Raw genomic sequence first — 13,730 nt, forward strand, 5'->3', positions numbered from 1 at the left:
CTACTTAACCTCGTAGAATGTCTAACATTTGCAGGAGTTTGTGGGATATTTTGTTGTTGCTGAGCATCAGGTACCAATGACATTTTATTTTTTCAGGAATCTCATCCAGCACCACATATTCCTTTTTGACTTATTAATGCTTATTTTCGTGCATTTGATCTTTATACGTGACCTTCTCATTGAATATAACATCTCTACTTCTAATTATTTTTTGATATTCAAAATCCCATAACTGACAACCAAAGTCATCCATTCCATATCCAATAAAGGTACATTTTTTAGATTTAGCGTCAAGCTTGGTTCTATTTTATTTATCAACATGGACAAAAGCTTCACAACCAAAGGTTTTTAGAAACAAATAGTTTACCTTTTTTCTAGTCCATGCCTCCTCTGGAATGCCACCATCCAAATTGAAGGTCCTCTATTTATCAAATAAACAATAGTATGTACAACATCTACCCAAAATTATAGGGTCAATCCAACATGCAATCTCATGCTCCTTGCACGCTCCATGATGGTCCTATTCATTCTCTTAGACACCATTTTCTTGTGGGGTTCCTGGAACTATTTTCTGCCTTCAGATTCCATTGAAAGAACATTAATCTTTCAATGCTTTGCTGCAATACTCACCTCCACTATCAAATTTGAGAAACTTCAACTTTTTTCCTTTCTCATTCTCAACCAAAGCTTTCCATTTCTTATAAGTTTAAAAAATATCTGATTTCTGTTTTAGGAAATATACCCATGTTTTCTTGGTTGTATCGTCTATAAAAATAACATAATAATAAGAGCCACCAAGAGATGATACCTGAGCTAGTCCCCATACATCCGAATGCACAAGCTCTTATTTCTCACTCTTCTTCTCTTTCCCAACCTTGAGAAATTTGACTCTTTTATGTTTACCATAAACACAATTTTTACAAAATTCTAAATCAATCTGCTTCAATCCTGGCAACAAATTTTTAAAGTAAAGGATTTTCATCCCTTTCTCACTCATGTGCCTAAGTCTATGGTGCCATAGTTTATAATCTGTCCTTGGAACATCTATTATAGTAGTCCTTGCAACAAATTTTTCTGTAGCAGCTAAGGTAGAACAAGTATTACCAGTACACAAATACAATGTGCCCACCTTTGCACCTTTAGCTACTACTAATGCACCTTTAGTGACCTTTTAGACATTGTCTGTAAAGGTAACTATGCAGCCTTCACTGTCTAGTTGTCTTGCAAAAATAAAAAAATTCTTCTTAAATTAGGAACACGCCTTACCTCTTGCAACAACCAGTCATTTCCATTCTACAACTTGATCTTTATCTTGCCTTTTCCAACAATCTGGCAGGGCTCATCATCACCCAAATATACCTGTCCAAAATCACCTTGAACATAATCTAGAAAATATTTTTTATGGGTGTGGCATGAAATGAAGCCCCTGAATCTCTTACCCAAGAATCATTAACATTATCTAAACATAGAATCAAGGCATCTTGTAAAGTATTACTTGCAACATTAGCTTCCTTATTGTCATCTTCATTTCCATCTCCTTGTTTGTTTTTTCGAGACCAACAATCTTTCTTTAAATGTCCCGGCTTTCCGCAATACCAACAATCCTTTCTTCCTCTAGATTGAGACCATCCTTTCTTTGACTTCCCTTGTGACTTCTCATGCCTAGGGCCTTTTCCTCTTTCCTTTCATCTTCCCTTGTTCTCTACATTTAAAATAGTACCCGATGATGTTGAAGTCTCACTTGTGCATTTTTGTCACATTTCCTCGCTTAGGATAACACCAACTTTCAAAGTGTTTGTACTAGAGACAGAGTTACTTACAACCATGACCAAGCTATTCTAGCTTTCTGGCAAAGAACATAAAATTAAGAGATCCCTAACCTCTTCATAAAAGTTAACTTTTACAGAAGATAATTGGCTGGTAACTGTATTAAATTCATTTAAATGATTTGCTATAGATCCTCCCTCACTCATTTTCATATTAAACAAACGCTTCATAAGAAATACCTTATTTAAAGCCGGGGGTTTCTCATACAGTTTAGCCAGTGCCAACATCAAATCTACAGTCGTAGTTGCTTTTGATATATTGAATGCTACAGATGGTGCAAGGCACAACCGAATGGTTCCCAGTGCCTTTCGGTCCAAAATATCCCAATCTTCATTTGACATCGTGGTCGGTTTCTTTGACTTTCCTTCCAATGGCCGACATATATCCTTTTGATTCATGTAATCCTCCATCTGCATTTTCCATAACTGATAATTCTTGTCGTTGAACTTCTCGATCTTGAATTTGGTTTCTTCCATTGCTCCCACTCAAATATGAAAGTCTCTACCAATTTACATGTATACACGGCTCTGATACCAATTGTTAGGGTTTAGGCAGATCCAAAACAAATACAAATTAACAATTATATTCAGATACAAACATAAAAGATGACAAAAAAAGCATAACACAAATAACAAAGAGATTTAATGCGATCCACCCAAGATGGGCTACATCCACATAACACAATCGTCCAATCTTTTCTTATTATCCAGTAAATCAGTACAACACCATTACAAATACTTTTTTACATTCCAACCTCTTATAACAAGCAATTTTTTAGGGCAACATTCAAAGTCGGTTATTTTTAGAGTTTTTTTCAATGTCGGTTTTTCAACAAAAAAATGACGAGGATACATAACAAGTGTACAATACTTGCATGATCAGTTGCCACATATCAACAATTGAGGTTAGAACTAGGGTTAGATTTAAAATGAGGGTTATGAATAGAGTTAGGATATAATTATAATTCTTTACCTATTTTTAAATCAATAACAAATAATTTTTGTTACAATACTACACATACAAATATTCGTCACTAGTGACACTTATTTCATTAATCACACCTTTATTAACTTCTAACGCATTACACTATTACAACATTATATAATAATGATAATACACTACACAATAAAATATAAATAATTTTTATTACCAAGATACTTTCACTCTCACCAACGCAAGGCTTCCTAGACCACTACTGATACTTATTTCATTAATCACACATTTAATAACTTCTAACATATTACACTATTACAACCATGATGCTAAAAAATATGGTTCAATGAAAGCAAGCATACACATAGATGAGACAATATAATGAAATTATGAAGCAAACTGAAAGCTAAACAAAAGCAAGCCAGAAGCTCCTTTGAGATGTCCCATCTTCCTCTATTCTCGAGGACCTTGAAGGTGTTGGATTGTTGGCTCTCAACGGAGCAATGACCTCCAAAGTGGCAAGTCAATAGTTGAGTAGCTACTTCATGATTATGCAAATGATATGAAATGCATGATTGTATGCATGATTAATCCAAAATGCTAATTATACTAGATGATTGAAATAAAAATGCCTATAGTAATGATGCTAAAATCTAGGATGCAAGGGATCTTTTTTTTTACTCCAAAATGAGGGGTATTTATAGGAATTCCAAGGCCAAAGTTGAGGTGGGAGGAATTGATGGTCTAGATTCAATCTGAAGATACCAAGGGCCAAGATTGAGGAAGTTGGAGAAGAGGTTGGAGGAAGGGACACTTGTCATCTCTGTGGTGACAAGTGTCAAGGAACCTTGCTTATGAGAGGGCAAGTGTCTAAGGGAGGGGACATGTGGCAAAAGTGCCATGTGTCTCAAGGGGAGAATATGCAACCCATAAGAGGTTAGGATAAAAGAGGTTAGGATGTACAAGATAGGATAGGGTTAGTTAAACCCATGATTAGATGGAATGGGTTAGGTTAGGGGGGTTAGGCTAGGTGGTTAAAAGTTAGGAGCCACGTGCTCATTTGAATTTATAAATTCAAATATTTAGAAAAAGATAATTAATTTCAACAAATCATGATTTGATTTGTTTTAACTAATTACGAGATTAGAAGAATGAATTTAAATGGGGGGGATGATTAATTAATTTAGATTAATTAATCAAAAGGGGATATAAAATGAACTATACAAATAAATCATGTAGATTCATTTACTAGTAGATGAATAGGGAAATTAATCAAATTGCTTGTGATTCAATTAATTGGGAAGGGGGATTAATTAAATAATTGCGTATTTAATTAATTATCTTCAGACCATTTTTAGGTGTATAGAACAACATTATATAATAATAACAAGGCTACATTGCAACAAAGTTCTGCCAAATGTTAGTGACTACTTTGTTATAATAGTATAGGATACCAAATAATTGTAGATATATGCATAAGCAACATGCTATATATTGGTAAAGATGTGGGCAAAGTTTACAACATAAATGTTACAAAGTTTGCATGCGATGCTAGTGGTTCCATGTCTTGGTTTTTAAAATGCAAGAACCAACAGAAAGGTATAAAATTGTTATGTTATGGTTACGGTGATATTAAAGAGGGTTTGAAAAGTTTTTGTTGAATATTGTTGTAGAAAAAACTACATGTATCCAATATAAGATTATTAAGGTTAGTAGTAGATCTTTTTCTTTCATTTGAGAAATAAAGAAAAGAAAGAAGGCATTGGAGTTTTTTGCCAAAATTTTGGAGGTTTAGCTGCGCTTAATGGTCTAGATTTTGGGGTGTTTGATTTACTTTTTCACATGTAAGTTTATTTTTTATTTTTCAGGGGCGTGTGTATAATCCAATTTTTTTCTTTCTACACAACAGTAAAAAAAATTCATTAATATTTTCCAAACAATTAAAATTCATTATTTTAGTAATCTTTTGAAAAAATCAATTTTCTTCATTAAAATTGAAATTTATTCATATAACGAAGAATGTATAAAACGATTCTACAATCTTTAAAAATATAAAATTCTCCTATATCACTAAAGCAATTAAATTGAAGATAATTAATTTTCATAATATTCTTAATTAAAAAAAAAAAAAAATTGATAGAAAAAAATCATAATTTTGATATGTTAATTTTGTTTTTATTAATAACTAATTAAAAAAAAAGCCTCCAATAATTCTATACCTATGACAAGAACTAATAATAATACACTACATAATAAAATATAAACAATTTTTATTACCAAGATACTTTCACCCTCGCTAACGCAACGCCTCCTAGCGTTGTAGACAAAACCATTAGTACTTACGAAATGTGTACAAAAAATTATATAAATCAACTCCGCCCGTAAATTCCCCTCCTTCGGTCCGGGCCTTCCTAATTTGTAATTCAATGCCGAAGCTTTTAATTTATCCTCATTCTTTCAATTTTTTGCATATAAACCACGGGATTCTCTCGGTTTCCCGAGGCCAATAAAAGTAAATTGAACTTTTCTTGCCATACTAGGGCTTTAAGCAACACCGAAAGAAGAGAGCGGGAATGGTATTTTGGGAGATTCAGTTGTTCCTTTAGCTCTGTAAACAGTGATATGTAGTTTCAGACTAATCGGCTGTAGCTCAATTCGGGTTCATGACTATCTGGTGCGTGGTAAGCCTATTCCCTTCCGTCATTGTTATCCTTTATTATTTGGGCAGCAATCTTCACTGTTACATGTATGTATAGTTCAGTTTAAGCGTTCCAAATTTTTTACCATTTTCATATGTACTCGATTGCGTGGGTATGGATAGCATCTCAAAACACTGTTTTTTTTCTTTTAAAACTTTAATGGAAAATAAATCAAGACTGGGTTGTCTAAGAAAATTTAAGAGCCTTTTCCATTGAAGTAGTCGCATATATATTTTCTGTTTTTTAGCAGCTGGAAGAGTTGCTGCAGTGTGATAGCAGAAGAAGGGAATATATAATTGCTACAGTGTGATAACAAGTGGACATGGACATTACCATAAATTTCGCCCACTAATTTTTTTTACCGGTAATTATGAATATGGACGCTCTCAAAGGTTGCGTGTGGAGATAATAAAAACTATTAGGTGGGTCGAGGAAACTTTCAACCCCACACTTCTTTGATATTCATTTTATTCTTGTAGCTGTGTTTTCAGTTGTATGAACTGGTCTTGTAGGAAAAATAGGAGTGGGAGTCTCTTCCATTGGACCCGAAATAATTGTGTACCTGGTGATTTCAACAAACCGTTATCTTATATAACTCGTGCTTACAAAAATCAGTTCTTGTAGGGAGATATGCATGGCAAGGCCTAAATCAATCTTCTCAATTCTCACCTTTTAAATAATTATTTTCTTTTACTCAAAATGCAAATCATGTAATGTTTCAGCCATGAAGATTTTTTTTTTATTTGGTTCAAATTATTCGGAAGAGCCTATTTTTGGATGAACTTTAGTATGAGAAATTCACAAAAAATATGTTTTCCTTCTTTAATTTAACTCAAGGTATCAAGAGCTTTTATTCCGTTAAATTTGCGAGGGCTTGCACCGAACCTTAGGTCAGCTGACAAAAGTAGGCAAATTTTTGATAACATTGTATGATAGAAGACCAACTCTTAGAAACTTAGAAAGCAAGCTAGTATCACCACTCAACTAATTGGGGGTCATCCTCACTTTGTATACTCATGTAATGGCCCTCTAGTTTTATTAAGTTCCCTATCAAATTGGACCTCTTTTTTGGAAAATTAATAGATATGCATACTTATTTACTTCTTTTTTAATTAGACTTTTCACTGAAACACGTGGATTAATATTTAGAGATCATTGAACTTAATAGTGTGTCTGTTTGATTGCTCATTTGGACATTCTGTCCTGTTGACTTCCAAGCTAAGACCAATCGAGTGATCCCCAAACCATGGCAGGATCTCTGACTTTGCTTTATGATAGATCAACAAGTGATGGGTAATTGCTGAATCAAGGAAGAAATTCATCTTCGGTTTGTGACTACCTGATAAAAGGCTTTAATAGTTTACTCCAGGCCCACTGGAGCTAAATGGTATTATCTCCATTCAAGACAACTGAGATCTACTGTCTGCTAATTTACACCGAGGACCTTTGGTGCTTTTTGGCATTTGCTATCTGCAATTGTCTAATAAAAGAAACACAACTTGGTGGGATTCTCTAGGGCTATGTGGACAACACAACCCTCCATTTAACACTTGGGAACACTGAAGTTAATTGGTTTTACAAGTATATAAGCATGAGATGTTCAGACCTAACCTGTTTATTAACTAAATTGAAATCTGGTGATCAGATCCATAACCTGATTGACAGATTTTGGGGTTTTAAATGGCTGAAGGGATGTGATCACCATCTAGACTTGATTTTCTGTCCATTATTGTTAAGAGTCTACATTTTTGTGTGGTCCATTTCAACTACAATCCTGATTGCTAATTTGACACCAACTTAACCATGAGTAAGCAGCTTGTAAGTAATAAAGCACTGTTTGAATTCTGATTGTGGTTCATTATTAAATATAATTTAACAGCAATAGCTTTACCAATAAAGGGTTCCAACACTTGCAACTAACTGTTGCATTGGTGCGGGTTTGCAAGATTGCGACACTTTTCAAACTCTCTCACCTTGAGACTTGGTTCTTGAAGACACATTTGGTCATCCACAACTTGCAATAGATGTGATAGTGTGAGCAAATGGCAGTTGTTTGGGATTTGCACAATGGAATGAGAGAAATAGTAGAATTTCATTATTTTAGGTTTCTAAGACCCATTTGATGGCTTCTGACATACTTAGAGAGATCAGAAGAAACGGTTTTCAAAGCATGTTTCACTTCCACATCATATTTGTCTTGCAACCTTAAATATTTTGAGTGCAGTGCTGTGTTGGCAACTGAGTGCCGACAAGGACAAATCATAGAGTCTTTCAACCAACTTTGGTATTTCCAACGAACATTCTACTTGCAGAATCTACAAAATACAAACATTCTTAAAGGAATGATCTTGGTTAGACATTTGGACATCATTTTGCCATTTGTAAGTCTAGTAGCTCAAATAATTGATAACCCATTTCGTGATCACTTCCTTTGGTCATGCATTTAAAATTCCAAACATCAATTGGTTAAACTGGTCTATGAACACCCAACCAAGTGTATGTCCTTACATTGGTTTCTCCTTTATTGTGGATTTAAAGTTTTGGGAAAATATATAATTATAGAAGCATGAATGCTCAATCAAAATAAGGAAAGCTCAAGTCAACCAAATTCAATTACAACAATCATAAGGCTTCTAAAGGCAACATCTCATTGGTTCAGCCCGAAGGTCTAGGCTAGACGATACATCTAATGCCTTAATGCTCCAATATACATTGGCTTAGTTCCTCAACCTTGGCCTCTAAACAAAGAGATTTTCCATGCTGTTCCAATTGCACTTTGGGAGACCTAAGCACCATAGTGTGGCACAATGGGTACCTAAAGAAGATTTTAATGCTATGTAGGGTACATAACTTGGATTGCTTCAACATGAATAAGCTCAAAGGGGTTCAGTGTTTTTGGAAACGGTTTAGAATGAGATCAATTAACTTCTAAGTTACCGGTTCGGCTTTGGGATTGGGTTTGAGGAAATGAACCTGGTTCGTGGGTTTGGGCAAATCTTTTTTGCCTTTTGGGTTTGTGGGTTGGGTTTGTTCGTATATATATAAAAAAATTTAAAGAAATATACAAACTTACAAATCTTTTTGCTGTGGATTTCATTGGTTAGGTCCCACAATATGCAAAGTCATTTTATACGACACCATATATAGGTTGCACGATTTTTTCTGGTAAGGTTCAATTTTTTATTTGAAATAGTTTGAGGAAAATCTCAAAGATGGCTTAGGATCTGGGTTATCGGATACACCACCCTCCTTCCCTGGTATGCATACTGCCATCTGTGTCGTATCGGGGTGAAAATTATATCCTACCACAAGCTAGGAACTTGTCCATTGTGTGGAAATTGATTCTGTGTCTTCAGGCCTTGCTCAAGTCATGAATGATTTTGTAGAGTTTATTTGTTTTATCATTGCATTGTTTAGTTCCCTTGTGCAAATGTGGACTTAGTTCGCACTTGGGTTCGTCCGGGTGCGACCAGGGCTCACCCTGGGGGCCCTGGGTTCACTTTGGGTTCGTGAACGGTGTGACCAGGGTTCACCGCAGGGGCCCTGGATTCCACAGTAAACCCAGGGCCAACCCAGGGCCCCTGCGGTGAACCCTGGTCACACTCGTTGCGAACCCAGTGCAAATCAGGATCCATGTGGACCCGCTCCGAGCTAGAGCCGTCAAATAGGTGAACTCGGTATCATAGATCAACATACATGGAATAGCATAATACATACACATTTTATAGAACATAAAACTCTTGATCTATGTGCAATTTACCAAACACATCAATCAAAGTCTAAAACTATACAAGATTTAGTAATTGGAAATAATAGAAGGATTCAATCTTTCAATTATTCTATGCATTAGTTATCATTCACATGTTACGAATATTGAAATAAGATCATGTACGTCCACTTTTCATTTGTGATGTCGCTTCCTGAGATATTCCTTAATTTAGGCCGACACACAATATTAATTATTATTACTAAAAACTAATATTAGTATTGTTAGGTAACAAGAAAACATGATAATATTCAAAAGTTATCAATATTTATTCAATGCACATCAAATATCCATACAATAATTATAAGCTGATGTAGGGGCATCCTCGGTCGATGAGCATGTTGAGACATGGACCAACTAGGACTTGAACATAGGACCTTCCATACGCTGCTGGAGTGCTCTACCACTAAGCTACTGGCCCCTCTTGGACTAGTCCATCGTTGGTCCGGGTTTGGCTTATTTCCAACACCAACACCAACACCCCCCCTTAAGCCACACCTCTCGTGTGCTTGGGGCTCCTAGCTTGGACTTGGCTCTGATACCATGTTGAGACATGGACCAGCTAGGACTCGAACATAGGACCTTCTATACGTTATTGGAGTGCTCTACCACTGAGCTACTGGCCCCTCTTGGACCAGTCCATCGTCGGTCTGGGTGTGGCTTATTTCCAACACCAACAGAGCAATCTTGTATCAACCGATAATATTTCCTTTCAGTTTTGTTCTTGTTCAGTTCTTTGTGCAGTTTTTTGTATTCTTACCAGTATGTACCAGTAGTTGCTTGTTCTTCATGGCAGATCTTATTTTTGGTTTCCAGATGGTTTCATGTGCTTGATTCCAGATTTTTAGTTCATTTGGGTTCTTTTCCGGTCAGTTATCGCTTCCGGTTGACTGTTTATGGGTTTCGAGACAATTCTTGTGCTTACCGGTTGGTTTTCCTTCATTACCGGCGCGATTCTTGGCGTGTGGATCCATCTTGGGTCTTGTCTAATGTTCTTTGGCGTGTCGCCGACTTTCCTGCTGAACCGCATCACTTGGTTGTTTTTTTCTGGAAAGATTTCTTAATTCTTAGGGCCAACCTAATTACATGTTTCATTTTCTTGCATTGGTGAATGTAATCTTATGAGGTCGATTCGGAAGTGTTCTGGTGGGTATAAATATATTATCATGTATTCATTGGTAGGGGCAAAGGAAGTAGAACTCAGAATAAGGATTGAGATTCGCATGTTGTGATTCGGTTGATTCTTAGAGTCCCTGTCGGATTGTATCTGTCTTGAAGCTTGCATGTACCTGATTAAATACCGGATGTTCTTTGATGATAATATGAAGATTGCCGGAAGTACTAAGGCTGTAATATGATTTGTTTATGTGAATTTGTTATGTTTTCTTGCTGCTTTCATTGTGTCTCTCTTGCTGCATAAGCCGGTTGACTCTTTTGAGGGTTTTTACCGGTTATGGCTGCATCAAGTGGTATCAGAGCTGGTTATGGACTGGCTGGTGGAAGAATCGATTACGAACATTGAGGCATTCTTTGGGGTGGACAGATCGCTGATTGGAGGCAGGCTTCGCGTGTGTTCAATAAATCACCGAGGGGAGGCAGTTGAAACTGGTAGTCAAATCGTCGAGTTGAGGCAGTTCACCGGAGTGGAAGAGGAGATGCTGCCGAGGAGGACAAACCCCCAAAGGGTAGAGCAGATAATGGAAGACTTCAAGAATGAAGTAAGGAATGAAATCCGATATGCTTTGGCTGGTTTGCGGAGAAACCCTAATTCTAAGGATGAATATGAGGAAGCCGGTGAAGAGCTTGAGGAAGCTGAAGGACCGGAAGATGAAAGAGAGTGTTGTGACCTTTTTCACACATCGCCCCATTGCTACTGGGGACCCTCTGATTTTCCTGCTTTCTAGGGGTTTGTTAGCATCCTGTGACCTTTTGCTGTAGTTTCACCAAGCCTTGTCCAGTTCAGAGCATTTCAGGCCCTAACGATTGAAAGTTAGTTTTTGCAAGTTATGTGATTCCGAAGTATGAACACCACCAGAGTGCTTTGAGAGACCAAAGGACGAAGATCACAATTGATTTGGACGAATTTGGACAACTTTCTATTTTTAGAAAGTCTGCTTTTTTTGCTTTTTCCTATTTTTTAGGAAGGTTCGTTTTTGGCCCTTTTAGCCCAATCCTCGGTATGGCTATTTTTATTAAGCCGAATCCCTAGATTTTAGGCTTTTTGCTTTTTTCGGGATGCAAACCTAGGGTTTACACTTGTACCACTGACTAGTTTCGACCGGAACTCGAAAATTCCAAGTTTTGACCTAAAAAAGCTGAATCCCTAGATTTTAGGCTTTTTGCCTTTTTCGGGATGCAAACCTAGGGTTTACACTTGTACTACTGACCAGCTTCGACCGGAACTTGAAAATTCCAAGTTTCAATCTAAAAAGCTAAATCCCTAGATTTTAGGCTTTTTGCTGCTTCAGATGATCCACCTAAGCATGGATTTCAAATTTCAAGTTAATTCGGTTAAATTAGATTAAACTGTGAAATTTTGAAGTTTCTCTGAAAATTATGCTAAGTCTGGCTAACAAAGATTTTTGAAGTATTTTTGCAGGTTTAAACCCCACCACGATGCAAGAGAGGCCATGAAGGAGCCTTGCCTGAAGTCCGCCATGCCTTAGGAGGCTGTGTGGGTGCTCACCCTGAAGTCCGCCATGTTTGGGGAGGTCACATGGGAGCACGCTCTAAAGTCCACCAAGGTCTAAAAGGTCAATGTGGAGAGCCCTCCAAAGTCCGCCCAAGCAAGAGGAGGGAAGGTTAAAGTCCGCCACACCTCAGGGGGGCCATGAAGGAGCTCTCACCAAAGTCTGCCATGAGTTTGAAGGAGATCATGTGGGAGCAAAGGCTAAAGTCTGCCCCAATGCCTTAGCCAAATAACATCAATGATGGAGGCCATGAAGGTGCCTTAGCCAAAGTCCGCCATGCATTTGGAGGCCATGAAGGAGCTCTCACCAAGGTCCGCCATGAGTTTGAAGGAGGTCATGTGGGAGCAAAGGCTAAAGTCCGTCCCAATGCCTTAGCCAAATAACATCAATGATGGAGGCCATGAAGGTGCCTTAGCCAAAGTCCGCCATGCATTTGGAGGCTATGTGGGAGCACTCTCCAAAGTCCGCCCAACCGCCCCAATGCCTTAGCCAAATAACATCAATGATGGAGGCCATGAAGGTGCCTTAGCCAAAGTCCGCCATGCATTTGGAGGCTATGTGGGAGCACTCTCCAAAGTCCGCCCAAGGTTGGGAGGCTAAGGAGGAGGAGTAATCAAAGTCCGCCCAATGAGGAGAAGCACTAGAAGTCCGCCCAAGATGCCAAGTCAAGCGAGAGGAGCCTTGCCTAAAGTCCGCCCAAGGAGGAGCACTCTCCCAAGTCCGCCAAAGTTTGGGGGGTCACATGGGTGCTAAGCCAAAAGTCCGCCATGAGTTTGGAGGCCATGGGTGTCATAGCCAAAGTCCGCCAAGATGATGGAGGCCTTGAAGGTGCCTACTCCAAAGTCCGCCCCACCTAGAGAGGCCATGGAGGAGTCAACACCAAAGTCCGCCAAGTTAAAGGATGTCTCGGGAGAGTCATGAGAGGGGACCTTCAAAGTCCGCCCCATGGCTTAGCCAAAATTTTGCCTTGAAGAGAGCTATGAGGGGAGCCTTCCAAGGTTCACCCAATCATGTAGGAGGCACCACCAAAGTCCGCCCAATCATGTAGGAGGCACCACCAAAGTCCGCCATGCCTTGGGAGCAACCTCCAAAGTTCGCCATAGGCTAGGAGAGATGCCTAAAGTCCGCCATAGGCTAGGAGGTTCCTGAGGAGAGGTCACCAAAGTTCGCCCAAGGTGGGAGAGAGGTCACCAAAGTCCGCCATATCTTGGAGAGGTATCCAAAGTCCGCCAAAATTTGAAGAAGATGGAGATAAAATTCGAAAAATCAACCTACACATGGAAGGTCAAACAAAGTCAACATGATGTCACAAAATCCACAGAGATTTCAAAATTAAATCCAAAATGAAGAAATATCTAAATAAAAAAAAAAAAATCCTCAAAATAAATCCAAAATGGAAAGTTTTTTTTGAGAATATTGAGGGAATATTAAAAAATTATTGAGATATTAATTCAAAATGGAAAGTTTTTCTTGAAAGGGAATATTGGAGGATTGATGAATATCTTCAAACTTAAATCAAAATGGAAAGTTTTTTTTTAGATTTAGAAGTATGAGTTGGATGATTTTAGGGGTTTTGCTTAAGCCTTGTCTACAAATACTTCATTATCAAATTCATTATTACACCAAGAAGTTCAAAATTACTAAGGAGAGCTTAGTAAAGTATGTCAGTTTGAAGATCATCTGGAGAAAATTCTAGATATTGCTGGAAGTGGGATAATATTTTTGGCAGAAGGCTTACAGATTTCTGGAGAAGGCATCTTTTCTGAATTTTCTCAATATTTTGGAGAAAAGTCTAGCCTTACTCCTATCCAAGTC

At 37.7% G+C, this 13,730-nt stretch overlaps 1 protein-coding gene across 10 annotated transcripts in view; it reads left to right on the forward strand.

Annotated features, from left to right (window-relative positions):
* Nucleotides 1-5,130: 5,130 nt before the first annotated feature.
* The window catches only part of LOC131028547 (histone deacetylase 15), a 122,311-nt gene continuing 113,711 nt past the window's right edge, over nt 5,131-13,730 (forward strand). For 3 of the 10 annotated variants that reach the window (XR_009102602.2, XR_009102600.2, XR_009102601.2), the window contains exon 1: nt 5,131-5,441. The gene's annotated coding sequence lies outside the window, so the exon portion shown is untranslated. The remainder of the gene's footprint in view (nt 5,442-13,730) is intronic. The other 7 variants (XM_057958838.2, XM_057958833.2, XM_057958837.2 and 4 more) reach the window with 4 other exon arrangements.

This window comes from Cryptomeria japonica, chromosome 8, assembly GCF_030272615.1.
Source record: "Cryptomeria japonica chromosome 8, Sugi_1.0, whole genome shotgun sequence".
Classification (NCBI taxonomy): domain Eukaryota; kingdom Viridiplantae; phylum Streptophyta; class Pinopsida; order Cupressales; family Cupressaceae; genus Cryptomeria; species Cryptomeria japonica.